General features: G+C 36.3%; 1 protein-coding gene across 4 annotated transcripts in view; it reads left to right on the forward strand.

Annotated features, from left to right (window-relative positions):
- LOC139149369 (protein dispatched homolog 1-like) overlaps nt 1–18,290 on the forward strand; it is a 152,178-nt gene that overhangs the window by 117,332 nt on the left and 16,556 nt on the right. The window lies entirely within an intron of this gene.

Consider the following 18,290-nt stretch of genomic DNA (forward strand, 5'->3'; position numbering starts at 1 on the left):
TTTATTGCGTCATATTAGAGCGAAATGTGTAACTTTGCATGTGAAAGGGAATTTTATTTTATGCTCTGAAAAAAAGGTGTTCGGTTATAAATGTGGTAAAATGTTGTCCAGAAAGATATTGTTGGTATTGTCACCACCGAAGATAAAATAACATTTTATTGCAGGTTGAAAGGTCAGATATGCAAAGTGTATGCCTACTTCTTTAATGTGTTATGGTGGTGTTGCCTTAACAACACGTCAATAGTAATTTTATTGCTTGATTTCTAATGGACAGATGGCTGTTTGTATTTCTGTAATGGCAAAACTGTCTTCAAAGTTATGCCCTTGAGTACATATATCGACTTTTGAATATTGCAGTTTGTTTCAAAGGGATTTAATTTCCCCATTCAGTTGCTTCATCTTTCAAATAAATTGATGAAGAGACTACCAAAAGTTTGCTAAAAAAGGAAGCAACTGTAAAAGTTACACCATCAGGGTAACAAATGTAATTTAATATGTCACATTTCTCGCACGTCAAATTTAAATCACAGATTCAATTACTCTTTTATAGACTTCCTTAATACAGTGAGTCCGGTTTTTTTTGTTTGAGTCAACCAAATAATACTGGAGGGGTTTTTGGTTGTGTAAATATCCCCAGCATTTATGGAGTTAATAAAATCACATGCAATTTACACTGGCTGAAAATTGATTTTGATTTATTTTCCAATACTGACTTCCATCAATCTATCAGGTCTTGGATTTCTTCCGACAAATTATATTAGGTTGATATTGCCAGGTGATGTGTGTACCCAGAGGCGTCACATGAGCTCTCTCACAATTATTTTGAAATCATATCAGGCTATAACCAAATATAAATGATAGGAAAGGGTCCGTCAAACCTGTGCACAGTGCACTTTGTGGCAGACGTACGTCACCGTTCTAATAGATTTGCAGGACATAGAAAGTACACAGAGATGTTTGGTTTCATGTTTTAGCTAAGGCATCTTAAAAATATTCAAAAAACTCTCCAATCTGTGTGAACAACATAATTTTTTTGTGACTTTGATTGGCTGTTTTGTTGAAATCAGCAGGATCCTGAGCTGTCATCATCCCTCTTTGTCAGACACCTTCAATACATCAACTGAATTTGTGATGCCAATAAACAGAATGCTGTAGACAGTTTGGTTGGATATTATGAATCAAGGCTGATACACTCAATCATGGCTGTTGCACATTGCATTACTTTTCTTTCAGTAAAACTTTAATTTGATACTTCAAACATGCATGGGTTACTATTTACAAAGTGGGGATGACACCACACATTCATTCAAGTGATGTCTTCGAATGTGACAAGTTGCATAATCCCGGTATATTTGAAGAATTAATACAACTGCGTGTCAAATATTCCCATATCTCTCCTGTAATAACATCTTTACAAAAATACATGCCTGCAGGCAGAGATACACATGCAAGGAAAAATGAACTATTTCATGAGACTGAAATCAGTGATCTGTAACATGAAATCGTGCATTCTTAAATCAAATTTTCAGAAGCTGTGGCCTCTCATCTACAATATGTCTCTAAGCAGTGATTCTGTTCCAAGTGAATGGTTTTTAACAAGAAGAAACATGTGATATCTTGTAAAGGGCACAGGGTCTGAATGCTCCTGGAAAATCCTGGAAAGTCCTGAATTTTAAATCCTGCCGGAAAGTCCTTCAAAAGTCTTTAAAACTGAAATCGAGTCTTGGAAAGTTCTAGAAAATTTGTGATCCGTCCGGAACTTTTAAAAAATGACAAGATGATCAGTCATGATGTTGTACAAAATGATATTTTATAAGTGATATGTAAAAAGGATATAATGTAGAAATGATACGCGGAAAGTGGTATTGTAGACCTCCAAAAAGTCCTTGTAAATTGCTGAAAAATTCTACAAAATCCTTCAATTTTAAGTAACTTTGAGTGTCTGGACCATGAAGGCACAAAACATGTAAGAATTTGATTGCCGTATATCAAACCAGAAAATCGGGGAACTTCAGATTTCTTCATGTCTTTATACCAATGTCACCACTGAAGTGTGTTGAAAGTCCATTATTCTTTCATAGGCAAACCACTAAGTACGTGAAATGAGCACATCCTTACGTTACATATCATGTGTCTTCATGTATATATCGCCTTTCCCAATATATAGATGTGGTTTGTGAAAACAATTGAGCTGTTTATCTGTAAGAGGAGCACAATTCAAACATAAAACTTTACACCGTAATAATAATGCTGACAATGGGTATAAACTTTTTTATCATGAAGCATTTTGTTTACTAACCACAAAGAGGAAGTCAAGAGACTGCCCAAACATTACAGTTAACCATTGCCATGTTCATTTTAAATTATTTAAGCAATAATCACTGGTGTAGGTAGGGCCATAATTTTGGTCAAATGCATGACATGAAACTCAGGCCACTGTAATGGTCCAATGATTTGACATACATTCTGTTCATAACATATCAGATTGTAGAAATGCATGTGCAGCAGAATTCATGAAATTAATGAAATTCAGATTTAAAAAAGTACAACCAAAAATAAGCCATAACCATATGATTATTTCACAAAATTGTCTGCATTCATAGTTATCTCAAATATAAGAACAGAATCTGAAATAGTCCAAGCCTGTTTGTGTTTAAGGTTGTACGTGCTTCAAAAGTGAGACGTAAACTTTTGCTCAAACTTTCCTCAGTGAAACTTTCAACCAGTTTTGTACAAAAATATGAATAAAAATCCTCGCTAAGTTTGGTATTAGAGAAATGAATTACCTAACATTTACCAATATTTGAAATTCAAAATTGCCACCATTGTTGGTGTTAGGTAAAATTTGCAATTTTTAGCTCATATTTGGTATGTATATAAATACCAAAAAGAGCTTATATGGTGAGTCGGTGGCATCTGTATGTCTGTATGTATGTATATGTATGTGTGTATGTATGTATGTATGTATGTATGTATGTATGTATGTATGTATGTATGTGTGTATGTATGTATGTATGTATGTATGTATGTGCGGATGTATGTCCGTCACACGCAAAAGCTCCCAAACTGCCACACCTACCATCTTAGTATTTGGTGTACAGGTAGACCCAGGGGCTGAGATGTGACGTTGTTCAAATGAACATGTCACTGTCAAAAATATGCAAATGAGGTAAGAAAAAGGGGAAATCCTGCAAATGTGAGGGAGTGGTGGCATTAACTGAAACAGCCCACATATCTGAGTTAGAGATTCTGTAATCTTTAACCTATATGTATGCAGTGTACCTATTATGTGTAGGAGTGGTGGCAGTGACTGAAACAGGCCATTCACTGACCTTGAGTCATTTCTTGTTATTGTTCAAATATTTCCTGCTGAAACCATGAGGGACTGTGTTGAAACATTCCTCTGCTAAGCCTGTTCCTAAAGTTGACCTCCAGTACCTAAAGTTTCAGACCTTATTTACTTTTGTCATTCTTGTTTTTCTGGTTTAAATATTTCTTGATGGACCAATTCAAACCAAATATGAGCACACTGTCCTTGACGGCATTTTTAAAAATATAAGATTGTGAGAATCTTTGTTTAATATTCCAAGAGCTTTAAAATGAGCCCCCACAAGATGTAGATCAGAAAAGAATTATCAAAATTTTAGAGTTCAAATATCTGTGCCTGAGGCACATTCTACCTTAAGACTTCTAGACTGTGTTCCTTTGAGTTAAAATCACAGGCTAGATTCTGGACTGGAGTGGGACAGCTAGGATGGAGTTTCCAATGATCTGTGGAATGGGTGTTCAATATTGCATTTCCTGTGATCTTGGAGCAGTTGCATTCTTAGGAGTGTAGGATTTCCCTTTTTTGCCAAATTGTGTTTACAGCGAATGTATATTCATACCTTGCACAGTGGCACGACGTTAATGTACCAGATTACCGGATGTATCAAACAGGTATAGCTTGAATGCTTCTCAAACCATTTCAGGAAATTGCGAATTTATGAGCAGAGCAAGGTTAAAAGCTGGTGAATAGCCAACGCTCCAAGGTAATAAAAACTCAGATTGTGTGTTTAGAAATCATGACAGGAAGGAAACATTTAGTAAGGCAGTAAACCTCACTAGATCACTTCACTTGTGAGGGTATGGCTTAACTCAGCCGCTGTAAATCAGTTTAAAAAGAGGAAATTTGTCAGCTTTAAATGCTGGTTGCAGTCGTAGCAGTGTGAAAAAGTGTGAAGGCTTCGAGTTCACTGGAACTCTGTAATTCAAATCAGGTCTCCAGGGATTGTTTACCATGTACTGTTCAGTCGCCCTGTCTGAACATTTGGTTGAAAGTTTCTAGTGTGCCTATCACTGCGGAAAACCTGTCATCATATGCCATATTGCTTTGACATTGGGTGTGTATCAACGTAGCATGGAGCTATCAGACTGCATCATGTTTCTGTGGTACATTTTCACGACACAATCAAAACTTGTCACAAATAGCTAGACTGCTTGCAATAACAGATAGCAGACAGTATCGCCTTATTGAAAGATGTACCACACTTCAGGGATGAACCATTCAATATCTCAGAGGGGTGATCAAACTTTGAATGTTCAAATATTTACTGTTTCCAAATAGCGATACCAATTCATTATAGGTGTAATTGGATCACACACTATATTTTTCGTCAAATAAATGTCCATAATTTTTTAACATTCAGGCAATGTGACTGTTCACTTTGCAAAAGCAGCTAAAACAAGAAATTTTAAGAACTTCAACGCCATTTTTTTGCCACCCACCCCCAAATTCTAAAGGGTCATCCCAAAGGATCACTAGATCAGTCTGTCGAATTGGTGAACATATTGACAGCAAACTCTCTTCGGGAAGGTTCATCAGATAGACAGTCTGTGGGGGTGAACTCAGAATGTGAAATCTGTGATGTTTCTTAAGTGGAGAGTCTGTACTTTACTAGTTTGATGTTGACTCAGTCGTCCCCGTTAAGGCATACAGTGAAATTTCAGCAAACAGGCTGCATGTGCAACTAATAACGGCCTTAATTTTCTCCTTTGAGAGAGCAAAACAAGTGAAGCAGACTTCCAACTCAGGTTTGGAGCCGAGATATGAGTCAGATTATGATTCGCAAAGAAGAGAAGGATACAAGTCTCTTCTCTGTCGAATAGCCCAAAAGGTCAAGAATGGTTTCCATGCAGACTCGGCGTCGGTAGTTGAGAGATAATTCCCAGACAGAAAATTACAATGAATCAAAGGAATCCCCATCGTGAATCGATGCAAACAATGTCTTTCAGAGAATTATACTGAATCAACAGTTTAAGGCTTTCTACTCTGAAGGATTTTAACTATCTGTACGTCTTTCAGAAACTCAACCAAAGAATGTACTGATTGTGATCTAATCAGTACTGTCATGTACTCTGTTAAGTCTCAGACCCAACTGGTCTGGAGGGTTCAGTCAATTTTACTGCATACCTGTTTCTTAGTGTGTGTTCAATCTGGAGTATTCAACTCTCGACGTGATTCATATGTTTTTAAGACATTTTTGCCGGTAGGAATTTTAACAAAGTTGTCACGATTCAACTCAAAGCTGTCAAATCTAGCTGGTAATAAATCATTTCAAGATGTTGTTAGGATGCTGTTGGGGATCTTCTCTAAGCTGTATCTCTTCTGTATACCAAAAAGGGATGAGATGTGAAAGTAGAATGTACAATGTAGCAGTTAAAAACAATTCAAAGCCGTAGGACTTAAGGTAATAGTCTCCAACATGAACTTCATTTTACACATATAAAATTGTGATTCATGCGTCAATAAATTGTACAAAGTCAGATGCAGAAAGCAGCGAGAAACTACAATGTACAGTAGTATGTACCTGCATACGGATGAAACAATTAACTACAGGTGTTAGCAATAGTCAGGTAGTATCACTATTGCTAGTATCAGTGTTATTATTGCTTTATTTTAAACATTTCAAATTTGCTGCTTCTCCATAAAATGAGATAGAAATTTAAAAAAGACATGCACTGAACCAAAACAAGGGATTATAGTACAAGCTTTGATATACACTTCATATTTAGTAATGCTCATAAAATTAGAAACCAAACTTGTCCAAATGTCTTGCAAGGCTGAACTGAAGTGACATCATATCATGTCATCCACCTTTACAACAAGTATAATTTCACCCTTTGATAATTAGTGTCATGAAACCATACATTTCAAAGCATTGCATGAAAACTTGCGCATCATATTATGTAGATCTGTACATTGTGAAGATTTGTCCATTGACTATAAGAGGACTCTCACTTACATAGGCAAGATAACTTTCAGCTGAAATACGGATGAAGCCAAAAATTGGAAAGATTTTTTTTTTCTCATTATCACATGCATTGATGCTAGACTAGTTACATCAGCCTTTGTTTTCTGTTTTGCTTATGAAAATTAAAAGTTACAAAGCTTGACAGTTCACCTGGTATAGGAGAGAACGATATCTCCAGGATTTCTTAGAATGCCCCTAGGGTTCAGATACGTGGTAATTTGACTCTCAAACTTTTGCAACTCTTTTTTGATCTACCGCTTGGAGTAATGAAGCTTTCACTGTCTTGTTTTTGTGAAAATCAAATGGCGTTCATTCAAATTTCAAATATCAGTAAATGTCAAGTAATTTGTTTATCTTCTACCAAACCATGCACAGTGACCCATGGTTTTCATTTGTGACTTCAAAAGGGAGTGTTTTAAAGTTTCCTCGCGGAAAGTTTGAGTGAAAGTTATTCTTTTACTTTCAAGGAACGTACTACCTCAATAGTGAAGTTATCTTCCATGTCTTGCCTTATGTTTTCATTGGTTGCCATTTCTTTGATTCTGTGAACAAACAAGAAAGTACAAATCATGTTGCTGCATAATCTTGTGAAGAGATCAAGGAGATTAAACAAACCTGTATTTACTTAATTATTTATTTTTATTTTTGCCTATTGAACCTTTCACTGCATTATTTTGCACAGTTTTCTTTTTTTCTGTGGAATTGACTTTTTGTTTGACTAATCTTGTTCTCCAACACTGTATATATAGATACAAACACTGCTTTCTTGTCCTGATTTTCTGAGAAACTGACTGTGTACAGAACTCCTCATGGATTTGCCACTTCCTATGTGCCATACTGTCTCCAAGACCTATCCCATGGAAGTGAGTCAATTGCCCTAAGCTTAAGGACAGGAAGAATACAACTGTGTTTTCCTGCTCTGATATATGGTGGTATTTTATTGATGATCCTGATTTATCAGTGTAAATATTGATCCTGATTTATCAGTGCAAATATTGATCCTAGCAGAGATGAATATTCCCAGCTTCTCATCAGGAAATCACCAGGTATCCAGTCACATTACATTTAAGTTGACTGAACAGCTGATCGTTGCGCCTTTTATTAGACCTCAACTTCACTCAAGGAACATAGTTAATGTATTCAGTTGTCATATCAAATAATGTTTGTCCAGCGGCATTGACCCAATATCTTTCTAGTACTAATAATGAATCTGAAAGAGTGAGAAAAATCCTGCAGTCACTCAGAGAATTCTTCATTTCATAGTCATTGATACTGCATATAAATGCATTTTCATATTTATAATTGTCAGTGAATTGGGAAAATTCATAGTAACATCAGAGTTCCGTTATTAATTTGCAAAAATATATATATTTTCCTGAAAATTTTGAAGAGATTTTTGGAAAGTAGGGCTACAGGAACTTCAACTTTGGTATTTCGTGACAACCAATGCAGTCAGTGAAACTAAAAAATCATATGTTTACATTTCTGTCGACAGCAGCTAATGTGATGGGCATATTGCTCTAGTTAGTAACAAACCTACAATCAGTGCTATTTCTCTGTTAAAATGATGTCTTCTCATAGGACAGAGACAGGTAAATCTTATTTTGTACAGCTTCTTTTCATGATTAAATTTCATCAAATTGCGAAAACCCTCTCGTAATGTCGGTGTGATAAATTGCAAAATTGGTGGATTGTGTTTCTCTCTATTGATTGTCACCTACGATAACAGTCTGAACATAAATGTAAAATGTATTTAAATTTGCCGTGTTAACAAATAAAAGTCATCATAAAAACCAAATGGGATAACTTTACAGTAGAAAGGTGTGAAGACAAGATGCAGATGAAGGACAAAGGTAAAAATAAAATTGCAGAGTTTCTTACTACTGTAATTTACCAATTGTCCACATGTGCATACATACCGGTAGACCGTTTACACTATAGTCAAGATCACTGCATATTTGTATCTTTCCCCATCGAACAAAAAGAAAAAAAAAACTTTTATGGTTTGATACTATGCAGACAAGGATGAAAACATCTCACACATATATTATGAATGGTTAACTTGTATTGAGTTTTACTCAGTAAAACTCTACAAATTGCAGTCAGGAGATGTAGCAGTACATGTGTGCAGCACAGAGAAGGGCGATCCAAAGTGACTGAGAAATGGTGTCCCCTGTTTTCTACACCAGAAAGTTCACAGTTCCTACAGCGTCATCATTTTGATATCCTTTCCTACTGATCGCCTGCTGGTGCCAAAACATTACATCCAATGTGAAGAAACAAACTGTTTGAAGCACTGACACATTGAACACTAAATCATAAATTGATATCTTTTTTCCAGATAAGATATTTGAACTTCAACAACACTGTAAAGAGAAAAACTGTCTGAATTCTGGTTGGATTTGTGGACTGATAATCAATATGTATTAGTATCATATTTAATTATTACTAACTCTCTGAGTAAACACAGAAACAGTATCACTCGTGTTAGTGTATATCGCTTGTCTCTAGGGTAACCGGATACACTGGCCTGAAATATTGAGTACTGTTTTATGGCTTTGCAGTTTACTCAGTACATTTTGAAGAGCCTTTTCACATGATTGCCCTGTCTCTGTATCTCAATTGTTTTGGCTGCACTATTATTGGGCAATTAGGCGTCAGTACTTAAACACACACAGCTTGTTATTGTAGGGCGATAGCTCCCATGCAGATTCTAATCACCGCTCGCATTTCTCCAGTTTCGCATCATTAGAGCCAATTAAAGTGGTTCACTGCCATGTAGCTGGCAAATATACTGGGCCATTTGGATCAGAAGTCTTTCAGCGTAGCACTTTGCCAATAGCAGCTCTGTAGAGAATGCCGAGGTCCATTTCATTTTATCACATGCGTCTGTATCAGACTTTGTATACAGTCCTTTGAAATGCTATTTATAGAAAAGATTGTTAATTTCAGTGGGCAATTACCTTCAAGGAAAATTCAACAATCAATTTTTTCCTTTGAATGGAAACCAAATGGCATTGCATCAGAGTTCAATGGGTTTAGAGTATGAGATAACCTTTGCATGAAGTAAAAATTTTACTCAGTCAAATTACCCAAATATTCAAAGCTTTCATGAGCAAAACACAAAATGGCCCAAATTTTCTAAATATAGGATACACATACTACATCATATCATGCACATACCACATCAATGGCAGTGGAAATTTTCAATGAGCAATACCACAGTGATTTTAAGTACGACAGTCTGCACATACATACAGTATGCCAGCAGTCTCTGAAACTTAGTTTTGAAAAAGAAATTTCTGTCACGTTTGCGAGAAGTAAGAAAAAAATAAATTGAAAGAAATATTCACTAAAAGAAGTTCTCCACCCCACTAATGCTAAATGTCATTCATCTGGTCAGTGCTACTTTTATACAGCAGAGTTGTATGTCTGTGAAAGTTTGCATGGAGAAACATGGTTAACGGTGGCAATTACTACACAAGAGTTAAAATCCCGTTTGTACTATGTAGTATTGATGAATACCATGTAATTGAAAAAACGTGCAGCATTACTAGTACATATGATGATCTCACTTCAGAATGAAACTACACTACTGTGTTTCTGCCTGTTGTGAAAATGCTGAAAATAGTATTAACAATTAATACAACTGCTTTGCTTTGACATTTTTCAAAATCACAGCATTATTATGTTTCAGCAGAATGATGTCAGCTTTTTAATATGCCCTGCAGAAATATGTGAACTTTGAGAAATCTAAGATCATCAATTTAATTTCCACTCTGGTCTTAGATCTCTCCAAGGAAAGCTGGGTTCAGTAATCTCTCCTCCGTGGTTATTGCATTTCATTGGTGATTTTAGGATATGGAAAAGTTGTTAGTAAATGATGACAACACACACGAGGTCATGACCTCCCCAGCGGTGCCAGCCTCATAGTACACATTGTGAATGAGCTATAGTGTTGAAACTTTTCAACCTGGCGGGTGTTTCCACATACAGACAAGTGAGAGGCCACAATCAGATGGAAATTAAGTGTATTATGATACTGTAAGCAGTCACTAACTTGAGGGGGTTTACGTACATTGAAAACTAAGAGGATTGTTTTGGATGGAATAAAAGGGAAAAAAGATTGAACAAATATTGATTACTCTGTACCTGCGAGGTCCTTCAGGAGAGTATGTCACTTAATGAAGTAAAGTCATTGTACAAGCATGACAGTCATGCAGGGAAACGCACACAAGCCGACAAAACTTGCAGCTAAACTGTCTCTGAAAACTTTGAAGTGTAGCATATTTCAAACCAAAGTGAATTGTTCAGGGTATTTTGCCAATATTTCATTTTGCTGCCAAACGGCAGTTTATTATATGAAGAACCAGGTGTCTTCTTTACCAACTCTCAACATAATATAATACCTTCTGTAGATGATGTGACATTCTGGAGGCAGCTTAGTTTATCATTTCAAGGAATCACAAACACTTCACAAATCAGTGCACTAACACAGCGTATTTATAATATGACAAAACCCTGTTTAAATCATAGAGATTTGCTTTATGCCCTCACAGCATCAGTAAATTTCCTTGAATCTCTGACGAAGTATATCAACAGGAACTACCATGAATTATTTGTAACAGTAATATTCCAGCAGTGTTTCTATGAGCATGATATCTCTCAGTTTGCCAGCTATTTGTATTGTACTATTATCTGGACATTTTAAACCCCGCAGTGTATATATGTGGCACTATCAGGGAAATGGTTTGTGAGTCATGTTTCCATTTTGTCAGAAAAGGAGTGCCTTTTTCTCATTCATGTACAAAAAAGGACTGAGATTGAGAATATAGACTATTTTTCAAAAGCATGTCAGTATGATTAAAAATGTTGCAATTCCTAGATGGTGAAAAGGGGGCTGTTTGTCAACCCAATTATCTCACAGATTGGCCAAAGCAAGTAATCTTTACTGGTGAAATATCTGGAAAGTCCCAGAAACGGGCTTTCTCACAATTTTGGCTTTATCTACAAAATTGAGTATTGTATCTGTGATTATAATATGCCATAAGTCACCCCTTCTAAGAAAAAACCCAGTCCCATGGGAATTTGAGCAAAGATTATCAGTAAACCCACACTTCCCCTTACATATCTGTAAGAGTGTTGTTCGGCTATATCACTCTCAAAGAGGTCCAAGAAAAGTGGTTTACAAATGCAAACCACTATCACGACTGTATCTTAGCATACATACTTGGTAATGAAAGTGTACATGAGAAAGCTGTGAGTAATACTTGATAACACACATCACTGCTGAACGTTATCAGTGAAATGTTTCTGGACTGATTCAATGGTTTTCGTATCACATGTACTGGTTGATACTCTATGGATTGTACTGGGTACACACTGTTTGGTTTCTCATGGGAATTGACACTGATAATTGAGCTGATGAACCTGCGAAGTACTCGTTTCAAGAACTTTTCCATATCATCAAAAATTTATGCTGATTCGGATACACAGTGACGATGAGAAACTTATCACCTTGTTTCAGCAGCTCCACATTTGATAAAACTTCCTTTGCTAAAAGGTTCATGAGACACTATAACCTCTAGAGTTGAAAAATTTTGAACAGATATACTTGTACCAATGATGGGACCAGATGGTAATAGCATTGGAATCAGCCTATGTTATCACCACTATTGATAGCCAGAGCTGTGCATGACCTGTTTTCTGCGGCCTTCATTATGAAAACCTGAACTCAGCTGCAAGATAAAGTTGCATTGTTCCAGTGCATTTTACTGAAAGCGTCGCAGTGAATGCGTGTAGCATACTTGTGACACATTCTGTCATTTAATAAAATATACCGCTGGCAATCCCATGACAAGGATGTCAGTATAATCCATATCATTGTGGTAAACAATTGACAAAAGGTATAGTAAAGTTTGAAGTGTGACTTCAGTGAATCAAAGTTTCATGCTCAGCAAGGGATGCCCATGCCAGTAAAGCACAGCTATGCTATATCATATCAACATGCGTATCAACACCTATTTTATCATGAAGTTTGAGTAGGCTAAAATCCAATAATAGAACTGAGAGGGTCTTGTGTATGAGACAACATGATGCCATGTGAACAATTTCAAGGTAGTCTCACCCAAGTGTTGTAAATATCAATTTTCAGTGCCTTTTTAAAGTTTTTTATTTGTAATAATTATCGGATATTAAGAATGATAGAAAATCCCTAAGGCCACCACAGCAGATAATATTGACAAGTTCACCGAAGCTTTCACACTTTTTAAATTGATGGAATATATTAATCCACATATGTATGATTGAAAAGGCTTTTAAACAATTTCTGGAAAGTTCAGTTGATGGAAAACTTGTCAGGGTTGTTTTTCATGCAAATTTGTCACTTACTGTGTTTGCTCAAATGAGAAGCATACCAATATTCAGTGTGTGGGGAAACTATAACACAACAGTGTATGTGATTCTTTGCTGCTCCTGTCAGTACTGGTGTGTCATGAAATAAATCACTGACTGAACATCCACGTCTCTAGATTGAAGATCCGCTTGGTCAATTTCTTGATTTCAACTTATTCTGAATTCTTGTTTTCCATGCAAGTTAGTAGAGAATAGAATCTTATCTCTGTGTCTTGGAATATAAGGATACAGCTTTAACAGCATAACATGTCTCTACTGTATTTTTGCATTATGAGAAATTTTGACATATTAATAGGAAATTTCTGAAATGTTGATTACACATTTTTTTCAAATAATATATGCAAGTAAATAGGTCATAGGATGGTCATGTGAGAAACCTTATTAGGTGTATGTCTGACAGCAAAATTCAAGAACTGATTATCTAAACTATCTAACAGCCTGACAGTCCGTACTAGCTTAAAGATTATAAAAAATTAATTTCAAACATGCCTGTGTTATGGTAGCCAGGTCAATGTAACTGACGTGCTTTTTACTCATTCCAAAAGTTGGTCACATCTCCCAAAGTGCATTTCATGAATAGACAAAAGCTTCATTCATTCATTGCAGCAAAAGAGCCACAAACATGCCTTTCCGAGATCAGAAGCGTGGTGAAATGAAAAGGTTTTGTAAAACATGCCTTATATCACTCATCACACTGCATAAAATATCTGCCACTATTAATAATGTAACAATTGTTTACTTAAGCGACGTGCTTTCTCACACGCTCTGCGTTTTTTTCAACGCTTCCGAAGTCCATATTATCTGTCCTCTCATGCAGGAGTCATACACGTTACATCACAACTGAAGAACTCGCCTTCCACCCTAGATCCAATCATAAAAGTGTGTGCGTGATCAAGATCTTAAAGCGGCTTCCATTGAAAGAATCCTCACACCCTGCCTGCAAAATTCTTCGGTTCCGTACAAAAAAACAGGTTTCAATCACGTGCCATGATATCAGGCATGGTGTGTTGCATGCATGCATGCGGAAATTCTCAGAGCTGAGCAATGCTAATGGCTGCTTTGTCGCAAGCCGCCGTGATGTTGGACATTCTCGGTAATTTGATCCCAGAATAATCTGTTAATGTACACCTACAAACACCTTCCTCAACACTCTTTTAAAACTAATTGCTGCAGGGAAGTGTCAGTGGTTGGAGTGAGTCCACCGTGGTACGTTGAAGATAAAGCTGTTCTAGTACAAACAAGATAATTCTCTGAGTGATCCCATGATAACTTAGTTTTTCCACATTAAATAGGATAACAGATATCTTTGTAGTGGGAATATGCCAATCTGCACAATTTTCAAATGATGACAAAATAAAATTAATTTTATGTTGTGGTAGATACTGTATACATCTTTTAAAATTATGGCATATTTTTCTAAATGTCCACAATTCCTAGGCACGTTTAGATTAAGAGCAGAAATGGTTTTACCACAGGGGGATAAGGCGTTATTAATCATAGCAAGAGTATAAAAAAATTAATGAATTCTTGATTATGAATACTGTTGATAAAAACTTAATATTTCTATCATTATTTTATACTCACAATTTTAAGTACCTTACTGCTCTCAAATCCTGCATGATGATCAATATTTATGCCAAATTCATGCAGTTGTAGTATAGACCCTATTATTAATAAATTTATGAAATGCTACAGCAGCTGTAACTACATTAACCATATTTTTGAGGGTCTCTAGTACAGCTAAATGGCATAAATACTGATCATCATTCAGGATTCTAATCCAGTTGGGTTCTTTTTCAAATATACAATAGTGACAGAAATATTGAATTTTATCACGAATATTCATAATATTAAATTTTTATCAACTGTATTCATAATCATAAATTTATTAATATTTTTACACTCTTGCTATGACTAATAATACCTTATCCCCCTGTGGTGTTACCAATTGGAAAATTATGTGTTTCAAAATGTCCATACTGCATAGAGTTACCAGTCATACTGTTTTCAGCCATCTATGATGGTATTGTAGTCTGAATACTGCTACGTATCATTTGTGCAAAAAAGAATCCCGACACAGAAAATGCACATATCAAAAGAAAAGCGGTGATGGTTTGATGGATATTGTGTCAGTATTCTGCAGTACACTGATAAAAAATGATTAAAATAGTGAAATAGTTTGTTACTGATGTAACCATGGCTACAGTATCTTTTTTTCAGTTCCTTGTTGCTCAATATGTAAGATATATATTGTCCCTGTACTTTAACTATATGTCCTTGCAATTTAATCTCTTCCTTATCCACATCTGCCCAAGTATTACTGATGAATATTTTACTCCTGTGAAATTGATACTGCTGTCGATGTCATCTCCGTATTTTTTTCATCACCTATCAATGAAAAAGTGAAGTAACAAAGGAAAGTAATGCTGTTCTGTTACAATGAAAAGATGAAATTCACCACTTTAAAAATATGTCAAAATAAGAAGAAATGACCAGAGGAGAAAGTAAACCACTTTGAAATATAAGAACAGCATGTGATTTTGTTTCTTTAGAAATCTCAATGCAGGGAGCTTGCTTCTTCAGATCAGCAGAGTATTGGGACTGCTGTATTTGAAATGTCTGAAAAAACACTAAATGCGTTGTTATCTCTTTTAATTTACCAGAGTGTATTGATCATCGTGTCTGGCAAACTGTGTTGTCTAGGTGATAGGGATGGAGATAGATTTTATGGAGAGACAAGCAGTGCGGCATCCTTGTTGAGCCGCCAATAATAGGAAGGACTAGAATTCCATTGATCAACGAATACACCCTTAATGTAATTATTTCATACCACGGCAGACACGCTGCAGATTTTTTTAAATACAACTACTCAACCAGAGAGAGAGAGAAAAAGATGTTTTGACGTTGGCATCTTACATCCCAGCGGGGTTGAATAACCGTATAATTGAACATGAAGATTATGCAGTGGATGTGGGAATCCACACGTAGATACCGAGGCAATCATGCTTTTTAAGTCAGGTCACGCAATATTGGAGAGTTTTCACCCCAATCATGTTAAACAACCCAGATATGAAGTTGTTTCTTGGAAGTTGGCAAATTTTACTTTCATCAGAGAGTTTACAATCGTGATAGATTCCTCAAATGTCTTCACATTTTTATCTACCTTTGAAATGACTGAATGTACGTTTGCAGCCGAGGACTACGACTGAAAGTGGCAACAGAAAATAATTTTTTGCCATTATTGTACACAACACGCATCACTCATTGTGGACTCTAGAGATCACATTCAAGCTAAGCAAGTTGTCAGGTAGAAAGATACGGCTGTACATGTTCACTCAGACCTCACAAGTCCATTACTCATTTCTTGATCTCAGGATTTGTGGAGGTTTATCATCAATACTTTCCCACAAAAATTCATCATCAGCGTTGAGTCTTGCAATATTTATTTGCTTTTCTCTCGTGCATGTCATGTCAAATCACTTATTACTGCTCATTAACTTGACTGAAAATTTAATGCACCTGGTTCATACTGTCAATTAAATATGTTTTTAAATACACTAGGGCTGTCATTCAAGTCAAAAGTGGTGATTAACTTCATTTTACCTGTCTAAAAATCAAGGGAAGAACATTTGGTGTTTCCACATTTTCACGCCAATGTGCAGTTTGAAGGAGCACTCATCTTTCCGGTGCAGATGATTATTGCATTGACTTCTATCTAGAGATTCACTCCATAATTTTACCTCATTTGTCTGTATTTGGCCGGATGTTTGAAACTCAGCATAGCATGAAGTCACAAGTGACCCAACGATCTTAGGGATGACAGGCCATCCTATTCCCAGCGCTGATTTGTTTCACTCTGTGATGTCTGCTTTTTTTTATTGAGGGGGAATTAGAGTGTATCACAGAATGGGACACATGCACACAGTAATATGAATCTTCCTTGGAGTACTTAGAGGCTATTCCCAACGTAGTGGACAGATTCAAATGTACTTTTCTCTTTCTCTGTTTCCCAGCATTGATTGCAGCTGGCGTACGTCTCTTGATGACACTTCAAAGGCTGTGCTCTTTGAACAGTAACGACTACTTCAGCAGGAACTTTTTTCCTAAATTGTTTGAAAACCCAAATGGGACTAGTGATTACAAGTTACCTCAATGATATCACCTTGTCATGGGATTTGGAACATTGTGCATTGCTGCTGTGAAGGATTATGATGGACTTGCCCAAAATGAGATATTTATGTAAATATGCCACTTTCATAAATCACTGCCTGTCATGCTCTTGTCAACATCAGAGTTGGCTAAGACTAAATCCGTTCGGGTTTTGTGATCCAAGGACCACTACAAAAGGGCAGTGAATTAGTGGTTTCCCATTGAGTTTGGTAGTCCTCCATTCAGTTTTGTGATCCAAGGACCACTACCAAAGTGCAGTGAATTAGTGGTTTCCCAGTGGAGTTTGGTAGTCCTCCATTCAGTTTTGTGATCCAAGGACCACTACCAAAGTGCAGTGAATTTCTGATTTCCAAGTCCACTTTGGTTGTCCTCGACCTCCATACAGTTTTCTGATTGGAGGACCACTACCAAAGTGCAGTGAATTTGTGGTTTCCCAATGGAGTTTGGTTGTTCTCCATACAGTTTCAACACACAGCCCATAGCACTAGCTGATCTTCAACTAGTCCGCATTTATTTCAACATACGCATGCCTTCAATTATCTTTTGCATTATAAATTTTTTTTTGGCTATCTTTGTATTTCATCTCATGTTTTTCACTAGTGTTGAGACATGAAAATACACTTTGGAAAGTGTGTTCCTTGTAGGGATAAAAATGAAATCGAATGTACCGCTTGTCAAATGTTTAACCAAACTTTCACCAAAAGAGTGAATGCTTCATGAATTCAGCATGTAATCTGATATCTTCTTCCACATCAACCTCAGTTCCTTTATCAAATAAAAACACTGAATGAATTTTCCCAATATCATATCAATCAGAGTACAGTCTACTATATCCGTCAATATCATCATCAATGGTGACAGCGCCGTTGAGCAGAGAATGTACTACCAATTCAGTAAACCAATGATTTCCACCATTGTTTGCCCCTCACGGAAATTCACCACGGCAACAGGTCACTTTGTAATTAATCTCAAATCTATCTTGTGTCACCGTGCGCAAATAATTGCTTTGTCTCCGGCTACTGCTTCTGACTTTGTTTGTCACACTGTAAATATTTGGAATTCTGTGAAGTGATAGATGAATGGAGAAGACAAATTTGTCTAAGCGTAACTCTCATAGTTTCAGTTCATAGCACATTACCCCACTGAACTCCCTAGCAGTTCAGGTAGCTCAGTCGCTGACATTTAGGAAATACACAGGGCAAACCGACATGCTTTCAATTGCCATATATATGTAAGGGCCACATTTACTGTTTTCTTAATTCACTTGTGGATGTTTTTTCTGTGAATTAAACAAATACTGACAAGTAAATACACATAAGGACATCTGTGATGATTCATCTTCACTTCAGAGTACCGTATTTCTCCAAGTTACATCCAGAGACCAAAATGTGTAAAGTCACAAAAACGATGAGG

Source organism: Ptychodera flava, chromosome 14 (genome assembly GCF_041260155.1).
Source record: "Ptychodera flava strain L36383 chromosome 14, AS_Pfla_20210202, whole genome shotgun sequence".
Lineage (NCBI taxonomy): Eukaryota > Metazoa > Hemichordata > Enteropneusta > Ptychoderidae > Ptychodera > Ptychodera flava.